This window comes from Phyllobates terribilis, unplaced genomic scaffold (assembly GCF_046119375.1).
Source record: "Phyllobates terribilis strain yellow unplaced genomic scaffold, ASM4611937v1 Scaffold_15__1_contigs__length_34870131, whole genome shotgun sequence".
In the NCBI taxonomy this organism is placed as follows: Eukaryota; Metazoa; Chordata; class Amphibia; order Anura; family Dendrobatidae; genus Phyllobates; species Phyllobates terribilis.
Window position 1 is genome coordinate 11,277,578 of NW_027362775.1, and position 13,135 is coordinate 11,290,712.

Here is a 13,135-nt window from a genome sequence, read left to right on the forward strand (position 1 = left end):
GAAAGTCTGATAAACGCCAGAAAAATGACTAAGTCCAAAAAAAAAATTTTTCAACTTTTTTCAATTTTTACCCCCGTGGGATATATATTCTACCCACACCCATTTGGAACTCTCCTGGGGTACCCTCACACATATTATTCCCTCATTTAGTGGATATTTTCACAAAAAAGTGAAATTTTCAAAAATCCAGAAAATTGGCTGAAAACGACTAAATATCAAGGACTCATTGGGCGAATCGCTCTGGAACTGAAATCGGAACGCTCACTGACATTTCCCCTATCTGAAAGTCTGATAAACGCCGGAAAAATTACTAAGTCCAAAAAAAAAAATTTTTAAACTTTTTGCAATTTTACCCCCGTGGGATATATATTCTACCCACAAACATTTGGAACTCTCCTGGGGTACCCTCACACATATTATTCCCTCATTTAGTGGATATTTTCACAAAAAAGTGAAATTTTCAAAAATCCAGAAAATTGGCTGAAAACGACTAAACATCAAGGACTCATTGGGCGAATCGCTCTGCAATTGAAATCGGAACGCTCACTGACATTTCCCCTATCTGAAAGTCTGATAAACGCCGAAAAAATTACTAAGTCCAAAAAAAAAAATTTTCAACTTTTTGCAATTTTACCCCGTAGGATATATATTCTACCCACACACATTTGGAACTCTCCTGGGGTACCCTCACACATATTATTCCCTCATTTAGTGGATATTTTCACAAAAAAGTGAAATTTTCAAAAATCTCAAAAATTGGCTGAAAATGACTAAATATCAAGGACTCATTGGGCAAATCGCTGTGGAACTGAAATCGGAACACTCACTGACATTTCCCCTATCTGAAAGTCTGATAAACGCCAGAAAAATGACTAAGTCCAAAAAAAAAAATTTTTCAACTTTTTGCAATTTTATCCCGTGGGATATATGTTCTACCCACACACATTTGGAACGCTCCTGGGGTACCCTAACACATATTATTCCCTCATTTAGTGGATATTTTCACAAAAAAGTGAAATTTTCAAAAATCCAGAAAATTGGCTGAAAACGACTAAATATCAAGGACTCATTGGGCGAATCGCTCTGGAACTGAAATCGGAATGCTCACTGACATTTCCCCTATCTGAAAGTCTGATAAACGTCGGAAAAATGACTAAGTCCAAAAAAAAATTTTTTCAACTTTTTGCAATTTTACCCCGTTGGATATATATTCTACCCACACACATTTGGTACTCTCCTGTGGTACCCTCACACATATTATTCCCTCATTTAGTGGATATTTTCACAAAAAAGTGAAATTTTCAAAAATCCAGAAAATTGGCTGAAAACAACTAAACATCAAGGACTCATTGGGCGAATCGCTCTGGAACTGAAATCGGAATGCTCACTGACATTTCCCCTATCTGAAAGTCTGATTAACGCCGGAAAAATGACTAAGTCCAAAAAAATAATAATTTTCAACTTTTTTCAATTTTACCCCCGTGGGATATATATTCTACCCACAAACAATTGGAACTCTCCTGGGGTACCCTCACACATATTATTCCCTCATTTAGTGGATATTTTCACAAAAAAGTGAAATTTTCAAAAATCCAGAAAATTGGCTGAAAACGACTAAACATCAAGGACTCATTGGGCGAATCGCTCTGGAACTGAAATCGGAACGCTCACTGACATTTCCCCTATCTGAAAGTCTGATAAACGCCGGAAAAATTGCTAAGTCCGAAAAAAAAAAATTTTCAACTTTTTGCAATTTTACCCCGTGGGATATATATTCTACCCACACACATTTGGAACTCTCCTGGGGTACCCTCACACATATTATTCCCTCATTTAGTGGATATTTTCACAAAAAAGTGAAATTTTCAAAAATCTCGAAAATTGGCTGAAAATGACTAAATATCAAGGACTCATTGGGCAAATCGCTCTGGAACTAAAATCGGAACGCTCACTGACATTTCCCCTATCTGAAAGTCTGATAAACGCCAGAAAAATGACTAAGTCCAAAAAAAAATTTTTTCAACTTTTTTCAATTTTTACCCCCGTGGGATATATATTCTACCCACACACATTTGGAACTCTCCTGGGGTACCCTCACACATATTATTCCCTCATTTAGTGGATATTTTCACAAAAAAGTGAAATTTTCAAAAATCCATAAAATTGGCTGAAAACGACTAAACTTCAAGGACTCATTGGGCGAATCGCTCTGGAACTGAAATCGGAACGCTCACTGACATTTCCCATATCTGAAAGTCTGATAAACGCCGGAAAAATTGCTAAGGCCGAAAAAAAAAAATTTTCAACTTTTTGCAATTTTACCCCGTGGGATATATATTCTACCCACACACATTTGGAACTCTCCTGGGGTACCCTCACACATATTATTCCCTCATTTAGTGGATATTTTCACAAAAAAGTGAAATTTTCAAAAATCCAGAAAATTGGATGAAAACGACTAAATATCAAAAACTCATTGGGCGAATCGCTCTGGAACTGAAATCGGAACGCTCAGTGACATTTTCCCTATCTGAAAGTCTGATAAACGCCAGAAAAATGACTAAGTCCAAAAAAAAATTTTTTCAACTTTTTTCAATTTTTACCCCCGTGGGATATACATTCTACCCACACACATTTGGAACTCTCCTGGGGTACCCTCACACATATTATTCCCTCATTTAGTGGATAGTTTCACAAAAAAGTGAAATTTTCAAAAATCCAGAAAATTGGCTGAAAACGACTCAATATCAAGGACTCATTGGGCGAATCGCTCTGGAACTGAAATCGGAACGCTCACTGACATTTCCCCTATCTGAAAGTCTGATAAACGCCGGAAAAATGACTAAGTCCAAAAAAAAAAACTTTTCAACTTTTTGCAATTTTACCCTGTGGGATATATATTCTACCCACACACATTTGGAACGCTCCTGGGGTACCCTCACACATATTATTCCCTCATTTAGTGGATATTTTCACAAAAAAGTGAAATTTTCAAAAATCCAGAAAATTGGCTGAAAACGACTAAATATCAAGGACTCATTGGGCGAATCGCTCTGGAACTGAAATCGGAATGCTCACTGACATTTCCCCTATCTGAAAGTCTGATAAACGTCGGAAAAATGACTAAGTCCAAAAAAAAAATTTTTCAACTTTTTGCAATTTTACCCCGTTGGATATATATTCTACCCACACACATTTGGAACTCTCCTGGGGTACCCTCACACATATTATTCCCTCATTTAGTGGATATTTTCACAAAAAAGTGAAATTTTCAAAAATCCAGAAAATTGGCTGAAAACGACAAAACATCAAGGACTCATTGGGTGAATCGCTCTGGAACTGAAATCGGAATGCTCACTGACATTTCCCCTATCTGAAAGTCTGATAAACGCCGGAAAAATGACTAAGTCCAAAAAAAAAAACTTTTCAACTTTTTGCAATTTTACCCCGTGGGATATATATTCTACCCACACACATTTGGAACGCTCCTGGGGTACCCTCACACATATTATTCCCTCATTTAGTGGATATTTTCACAAAAAAGTGAAATTTTCAAAAATCCAGAAAATTGGCTGAAAACGACTAAATATCAAGGACTCATTGGGCGAATCGCTCTGGAACTGAAATCGGAATGCTCACTGACATTTCCCCTATCTGAAAGTCTGATAAACGTCGGAAAAATGACTAAGTCCAAAAAAAAAATTTTTCAACTTTTTGCAATTTTACCCCGTTGGATATATATTCTACCCACACACATTTGGAACTCTCCTGGGGTACCCTCACACATATTATTCCCTCATTTAGTGGATATTTTCACAAAAAAGGGAAATTTTCAAAAATCCATAAAATTGGCTGAAAACGACTAAACATCAAGGACTCATTGGGTGAATCGCTCTGGAACTGAAATCGGAACGCTCACTGACATTTCCCCTCTCTGAAAGTCTGATAAACGCCGGAAAAATGACTAACTCCAAAAAAAAAAAACTTTTCAACTTTTTGCAATTTTACCCCGTGGGATATATATTCTACCCACACACATTTGGAACGCTCCTGGGGTACCCTCACACATATTATTCCCTCATTTAGTGGATATTTTCACAAAAAAGTGAAATTTTCAAAAATCCAGAAAATTGGCTGAAAACGACTAAATATCAAGGACTCATTGGGCGAATCGCTCTGGAACTGAAATCGGAATGCTCACTGACATTTCCCCTATCTGAAAGTCTGATAAACGTCGGAAAAATGACTAAGTCCAAAAAAAAAATTTTTCAACTTTTTGCAATTTTACCCCGTTGGATATATATTCTACCCACACACATTTGGAACTCTCCTGGGGTACCCTCACACATATTATTCCCTCATTTAGTGGATATTTTCACAAAAAAGTGAAATTTTCAAAAATCCAGAAAATTGGCTGAAAACGACTAAACATCAAGGACTCATTGGGTGAATCGCTCTGGAACTGAAATCGGAACGCTCACTGACATTTCCCCTATCTGAAAGTCTGATAAACGCCGGAAAAATGACTAACTCCAAAAAAAAAAAAATTTTCAACTTTTTTCAATTTTACCCCCGTGGGATATATATTCTACCCACACACATTTGGAACTCTCCTGGGGTATCCTCACACATATTATTCCCTCATTTAGTGGACATTTTCACAAAAAAGTGAAATTTTCAAAAATCCATAAAATTGGCTGAAAACGACTAAATATCAAAAACTCATTGGGCGAATCGCTCTGGAACTGAAATCGGAATGCTCACTGACATTTTCCCTATCTGAAAGTCTGATAAACGCCAGAAAAATGACTAAGTCCAAAAAAAAATTTTTCAACTTTTTGCAATTTTACCCCGTGGGATATATATTCTACCCACACACATTTGGAACTCTCCTGGGGTACCCTCACACATATTATTCCCTCATTTAGTGGATATTTTCACAAAAAAGTGAAATTTTCAAAAATCCAGAAAATTGGCTGAAAATGACTAAATATCAAGGACTCATTGGGTGAATCGCTCTGGAACTGAAATCGGAATGCTCACTGACATTTCCCCTATCTGAAAGTCTGATAAACGCCGGAAAAATGACTAAGTCCAAAAAAAAAAAAATTTTCAACTTTTTTCAATTTTACCCCCGTGGGATATATATTCTACCCACACACATTTGGAACTCTCCTGGGGTACCCTCACACATATTATTCCCTCATTTAGTGGATATTTTCACAAAAAAGTGAAATTTTGAAAAATCCAGAAAATTGGCTGAAAACGACTAAATATCAAGGACTCATTGGGCGAATCGCTCTAGAACTGAAATCGGGATGCTCACTGACATTTCCCCTATCTGAAAGTCTGATAAACGCCGGAAAAATGACTAAGTCCAAAAAAAAAATTTTTCAACTTTTTGCAATTTTACCCCCGTGGCATATATATTCTACCCACACACATTTGGAACTCTCCTGGGGTACCCTCACACATATTATTCCCTCATTTAGTGGATATTTTCACAAAAAAGTGAAATTTTCAAAAATCCATAAAATTGGCTGAAAACGACTAAACTTCAAGGACTCATTGGGCGAATCGCTCTGGAACTGAAATCGGAACTCTCACTGACATTTCCCATATCTGAAAGTCTGATAAACGCCGGAAAAATTGCTAAGGCCGAAAAAAAAAATTTTTCAACTTTTTGCAATTTTACCCCGTGGGATATATATTCTACCCACACACATTTGGAACTCTCCTGGGGTACCCTCACACATATTATTCCCTCATTTAGTGGATATTTTCACAAAAAAGTGAAATTTTCAAAAATCCAGAAAATTGGCTGAAAATGACTAAATATCAAGGACTCATTGGGCGAATCGCTCTGGAACTGAAATCGGAATGCTCACTGACATTTTCCCTATCTGAAAGTCTGATAAACGCCAGAAAAATGACTAAGTCCAAAAAAAAAATTTTTTAAACTTTTTGCAATTTTACCCCCGTGGGATATATATTCTACCCACACACATTTGGAACTCTCCTGGGGTACCCTCACACATATTATTCCCTCATTTAGTGGATATTTTCACAAAAAAGTGAAATTTTCAAAAATCCAGAAAATTGGCTGAAAACGACAAAACATCAAGGACTCATTGGGTGAATCGCTCTGGAACTGAAATCGGAATGCTCACTGACATTTCCCCTATCTGAAAGTCTGATAAACGCCGGAAAAATGACTAAGTCCAAAAAAAAAAACTTTTCAACTTTTTGCAATTTTACCCCGTGGGATATATATTCTACCCACACACATTTGGAACGCTCCTGGGGTACCCTCACACATATTATTCCCTCATTTAGTGGATATTTTCACAAAAAAGTGAAATTTTCAAAAATCCAGAAAATTGGCTGAAAACGACTAAATATCAAGGACTCATTGGGCGAATCGCTCTGGAACTGAAATCGGAATGCTCACTGACATTTCCCCTATCTGAAAGTCTGATAAACGTCAGAAAAATGACTAAGTCCAAAAAAAAAATTTTTCAACTTTTTGCAATTTTACCCCGTTGGATATATATTCTACCCACACACATTTGGAACTCTCCTGGGGTACCCTCACACATATTATTCCCTCATTTAGTGGATATTTTCACAAAAAAGTGAAATTTTCAAAAATCCAGAAAATTGGCTGAAAACGACTAAATATCAAGGACTCATTGGGCGAATCGCTCTGGAACTGAAATCGGAATGCTCACTGACATTTCCCCTATCTGAAAGTCTGATAAACGCCGGAAAAATGACAGTCCAAAAAAAAAAAAATTTTCAACTTTTTTCAATTTTACCCCCGTGGGATATATATTCTACCCACAAACATTTGGAACTCTCCTGGGGTACCCTAACACATATTATTCCCTCATTTAGTGGATATTTTCACAAAAAAGTGAAATTTTCAAAAATCCAGAAAATTGGCTGAAAACGACTAAACATCAAGGACTCATTGGGTGAATCGCTCTGGAACTGAAATCGGAACGCTCACTGACATTTCCCCTATCTGAAAGTCTGATAAACGCCGGAAAAATGACTAACTCCAAAAAAAAAAAAATTTTCAACTTTTTTCAATTTTACCCCCGTGGGATATATATTCTACCCACAAACATTTGGAACTCTCCTGGGGTTCCCTCACACATATTAGTCCCTCATTTAGTGGATATTTTCACAAAAAAGTGAAATTTTCAAAAATCCAGAAAATTGGCTGAAAATGACTAAATATCAAGGACTCATTGGGCGAATCACTCTGGAACTGAAATCGGAACGCTCCCTGACATTTCCCCTATCTGAAAGTCTGACAAACGCCGGAAAAATGACTAAGTCCAAAAAAAAAAATTTTTCAACTTTTTGCAATTTTACCCCCGTGGGCTATATATTCTACCCACACACATTTGGAACTCTCCTGGGGTATCCTCACACATACTATTCCCTCATTTAGTGGACATTTTCACAAAAAAGTGAAATTTTCAAAAATCCAGAAAATTGGCTGAAAATGACTAAATATCAAGGACTCATTGGGCGAATCGCTCTGGAACTGAAATCGGAATGCTCACTGACATTTCCCCTATCTGAAAGTCTGATAAACGCCGGAAAAATGACTAAGTCCAAAAAAAAAATAATTTTCAACTTTTTTCAATTTTACCCCCGTGGGATATATATTCTACCCACACACATTTGGAACTCTCCTGGGGTACCCTCACACATATTATTCCCTCATTTAGTGGATATTTTCACAAAAAAGTGAAATTTTGAAAAATCCAGAAAATTGGCTGAAAACGACTAAATATCAAGGACTCATTGGGCGAATCGCTCTAGAACTGAAATCGGAATGCTCACTGACATTTCCCCTATCTGAAAGTCTGATAAACGCCGGAAAAATGACTAAGTCCAAAAAAAAAAAATTTTCAACTTTTTGCAATTTTACCCCCGTGGCATATATATTCTACCCACACACATTTGGAACTCTCCTGGGGTACCCTCACACATATTATTCCCTCATTTAGTGGATATTTTCACAAAAAAGTGAAATTTTCAAAAATCCATAAAATTGGCTGAAAACGACTAAACTTCAAGGACTCATTGGGCGAATCGCTCTGGAACTGAAATCGGAACGCTCACTGACATTTCCCATATCTGAAAGTCTGATAAACGCCGGAAAAATTGCTAAGGCCGAAAAAAAAATTTTTTCAACTTTTTGCAATTTTACCCCGTGGGATATATATTCTACCCACACACATTTGGAACTCTCCTGGGGTACCCTCACACATATTATTCCCTCATTTAGTGGATATTTTCACAAAAAAGTGAAATTTTCAAAAATCCAGAAAATTGGCTGAAAACGACTAAATATCAAAAACTCATTGGGCGAATCGCTCTGGAACTGAAATCGGAACGCTCAGTGACATTTTCCCTATCTGAAAGTCTGATAAACGCCAGAAAAATGACTAAGTCCAAAAAAAAATTTTTTCAACTTTTTTCAATTTTTACCCCCGTGGGATATACATTCTACCCACACACATTTGGAACTCTCCTGGGGTACCCTCACACATATTATTCCCTCATTTAGTGGATAGTTTCACAAAAAAGTGAAATTTTCAAAAATCCAGAAAATTGGCTGAAAACGACTCAATATCAAGGACTCATTGGGCGAATCGCTCTGGAACTGAAATCGGAACGCTCACTGACATTTCCCCTATCTGAAAGTCTGATAAACGCCGGAAAAATGACTAAGTCCAAAAAAAAAATTTTTTAAACTTTTTGCAATTTTACCCCCGTGGGATATATATTCTACCCACACACATTTGGAACTCTCCTGGGGTACCCTCACACATATTATTCCCTCATTTAGTGGATATTTTCACAAAAAAGTGAAATTTTCAAAAATCCAGAAAATTGGCTGAAAACGACAAAACATCAAGGACTCATTGGGTGAATCGCTCTGGAACTGAAATCGGAATGCTCACTGACATTTCCCCTATCTGAAAGTCTGATAAACGCCGGAAAAATGACTAAGTCCAAAAAAAAAAACTTTTCAACTTTTTGCAATTTTACCCCGTGGGATATATATTCTACCCACACACATTTGGAACGCTCCTGGGGTACCCTCACACATATTATTCCCTCATTTAGTGGATATTTTCACAAAAAAGTGAAATTTTCAAAAATCCAGAAAATTGGCTGAAAACGACTAAATATCAAGGACTCATTGGGCGAATCGCTCTGGAACTGAAATCGGAATGCTCACTGACATTTCCCCTATCTGAAAGTCTGATAAACGTCGGAAAAATGACTAAGTCCAAAAAAAAAATTTTTCAACTTTTTGCAATTTTACCCCGTTGGATATATATTCTACCCACACACATTTGGAACTCTCCTGGGGTACCCTCACACATATTATTCCCTCATTTAGTGGATATTTTCACAAAAAAGTGAAATTTTCAAAAATCCAGAAAATTGGCTGAAAACTACTAAATATCAAGGACTCATTGGGCGAATCGCTCTGGAACTGAAATCGGAATGCTCACTGACATTTCCCCTATCTGAAAGTCTGATAAACGCCGGAAAAATGACTAAGTCCAAAAAAAAAAAAATTTTCAACTTTTTTCAATTTTACCCCCGTGGGATATATATTCTACCCACAAACATTTGGAACTCTCCTGGGGTACCCTAACACATATTATTCCCTCATTTAGTGGATATTTTCACAAAAAAGTGAAATTTTCAAAAATCCAGAAAATTGGCTGAAAACGACTAAACATCAAGGACTCATTGGGTGAATCGCTCTGGAACTGAAATCGGAACGCTCACTGACATTTCCCCTATCTGAAAGTCTGATAAACGCCGGAAAAATGACTAACTCCAAAAAAAAAAAAATTTTCAACTTTTTTCAATTTTACCCCCGTGGGATATATATTCTACCCACAAACATTTGGAACTCTCCTGGGATTCCCTCACACATATTAGTCCCTCATTTAGTGGATATTTTCACAAAAAAGTGAAATTTTCAAAAATCCAGAAAATTGGCTGAAAATGACTAAATATCAAGGACTCATTGGGCGAATCACTCTGGAACTGAAATCGGAACGCTCACTGACATTTCCCCTATCTGAAAGTCTGACAAACGCCGGAAAAATGACTAAGTCCAAAAAAAAAAATTTTTCAACTTTTTGCAATTTTACCCCCGTGGGATATATATTCTACCCACACACATTTGGAACTCTCCTGGGGTATCCTCACACATATTATTCCCTCATTTAGTGGATATTTTCACAAAAAAGTGAAATTTTCAAAAATCCATAAAATTGGCTGAAAACGACTAAATATCAAAAACTCATTGGGCGAATCGCTCTGGAACTGAAATCGGAATGCTCACTGACATTTTCCCTATCTGAAAGTCTGATAAACGCCAGAAAAATGACTAAGTCCAAAAAAAAATTTTTCAACTTTTTGCAATTTTACCCCGTGGGATATATATTCTACCCACACACATTTGGAACTCTCCTGGGGTACCCTCACACATATTATTCCCTCATTTAGTGGATATTTTCACAAAAAAGTGAAATTTTCAAAAATCCAGAAAATTGGCTGAAAATGACTAAATATCAAGGACTCATTGGGCGAATCGCTCTGGAACTGAAATCGGAATGCTCACTGACATTTCCCCTATCTGAAAGTCTGATAAACGCTGGAAAAATGACTAAGTCCAAAAAAAAAAAAATTTTCAACTTTTTTCAATTTTACCCCCGTGGGATATATATTCTACCCACACACATTTGGAACTCTCCTGGGGTACCCTCACACATATTATTCCCTCATTTAGTGGATATTTTCACAAAAAAGTGAAATTTTGAAAAATCCAGAAAATTGGCTGAAAACGACTAAATATCAAGGACTCATTGGGCGAATCGCTCTAGAACTGAAATCGGAATGCTCACTGACATTTCCCCTATCTGAAAGTCTGATAAACGCCGGAAAAATGACTAAGTCCAAAAAAAAAAATTTTTCAACTTTTTGCAATTTTACCCCCGTGGCATATATATTCTACCCACACACATTTGGAACTCTCCTGGGGTACCCTCACACATATTATTCCCTCATTTAGTGGATATTTTCACAAAAAAGTGAAATTTTCAAAAATCCATAAAATTGGCTGAAAACGACTAAACTTCAAGGACTCATTGGGCGAATCGCTCTGGAACTGAAATCGGAACGCTCACTGACATTTCCCATATCTGAAAGTCTGATAAACGCCGGAAAAATTGCTAAGGCCGAAAAAAAAAATTTTTCAACTTTTTGCAATTTTACCCCGTGGGATATATATTCTACCCACACACATTTGGAACTCTCCTGGGGTACCCTCACACATATTATTCCCTCATTTAGTGGATATTTTCACAAAAAAGTGAAATTTTCAAAAATCCAGAAAATTGGCTGAAAACGACTAAATATCAAAAACTCATTGGGCGAATCGCTCTGGAACTGAAATCGGAACGCTCAGTGACATTTTCCCTATCTGAAAGTCTGATAAACGCCAGAAAAATGACTAAGTCCAAAAAAAAATTTTTTCAACTTTTTTCAATTTTTACCCCCGTGGGATATACATTCTACCCACACACATTTGGAACTCTCCTGGGGTACCCTCACACATATTATTCCCTCATTTAGTGGATAGTTTCACAAAAAAGTGAAATTTTCAAAAATCCAGAAAATTGGCTGAAAACGTCTCAATATCAAGGACTCATTGGGCGAATCGCTCTGGAACTGAAATCGGAACGCTCACTGACATTTCCCCTATCTGAAAGTCTGATAAACGCCGGAAAAATGACTAAGTCCAAAAAAAAAATTTTTTAAACTTTTTGCAATTTTACCCCCGTGGGATATATATTCTACCCACACACATTTGGAACTCTCCTGGGGTACCCTCACACATATTATTCCCTCATTTAGTGGATATTTTCATAAAAAAGTGAAATTTTCAAAAATCCAGAAAATTGGCTGAAAACGACTAAACATCAAGGACTCATTGGGCGAATCGCTCTGGAACTGAAATCGGAACGCTCACTGACATTTCCCCTATCTGAAAGTCTGATAAACGCCGGAAAAATGACTAAGTCCAAAAAAAAAAACTTTTCAACTTTTTGCAATTTTACCCCGTGGGATATATATTCTACCCACACACATTTGGAACGCTCCTGGGGTACCCTCACACATATTATTCCCTCATTTAGTGGATATTTTCACAAAAAAGTGAAATTTTCAAAAATCCAGAAAATTGGCTGAAAACGACTAAATATCAAGGACTCATTGGGCGAATCGCTCTGGAACTGAAATCGGAATGCTCACTGACATTTCCCCTATCTGAAAGTCTGATAAACGTCGGAAAAATGACTAAGTCCAAAAAAAAAATTTTTCAACTTTTTGCAATTTTACCCCGTTGGATATATATTCTACCCACACACATTTGGAACTCTCCTGGGGTACCCTCACACATATTATTCCCTCATTTAGTGGATATTTTCACAAAAAAGTGAAATTTTCAAAAATCCATAAAATTGGCTGAAAACGACTAAACATCAATGACTCATTGGGCGAATCGCTCTGGAACTGAAATCGGAACGCTCACTGACATTTCCCCTATCTGAAAGTCTGATAAACGCCGGAAAAATGACTAAGTCCAAAAAAAAATATTTTTCAACTTTTTGCAATTTTACCCCGTGGGATATATATTCTACCCACACACATTTGGAACGCTCCTGGGGTACCCTAACACATATTATTCCCTCATTAAGTGGATATTTTCACAAAAAAGTGAAATTTTCAAAAATCCATAAAATTGGATGAAAACGATTAAACATCAAGGACTCATTGGGCGAATCGCTCTGGAACTGAAATCGGAACGCTCACTGACATTTCCCCTATCTGAAAGTCTGATAAACGCCGGAAAAATTGCTAAGTCCCAAAAAAAAAAATTTTTCAACTTTTTGCAATTTTACCCCGTGGGATATATATTCTACCCACACACATTTGGAACTCTCCTAGGGTACCCTCACACATATTATTCCCTCATTTAGTGGATATTTTCACAAAAAAGTGAAATTTTCAAAAATCCAGA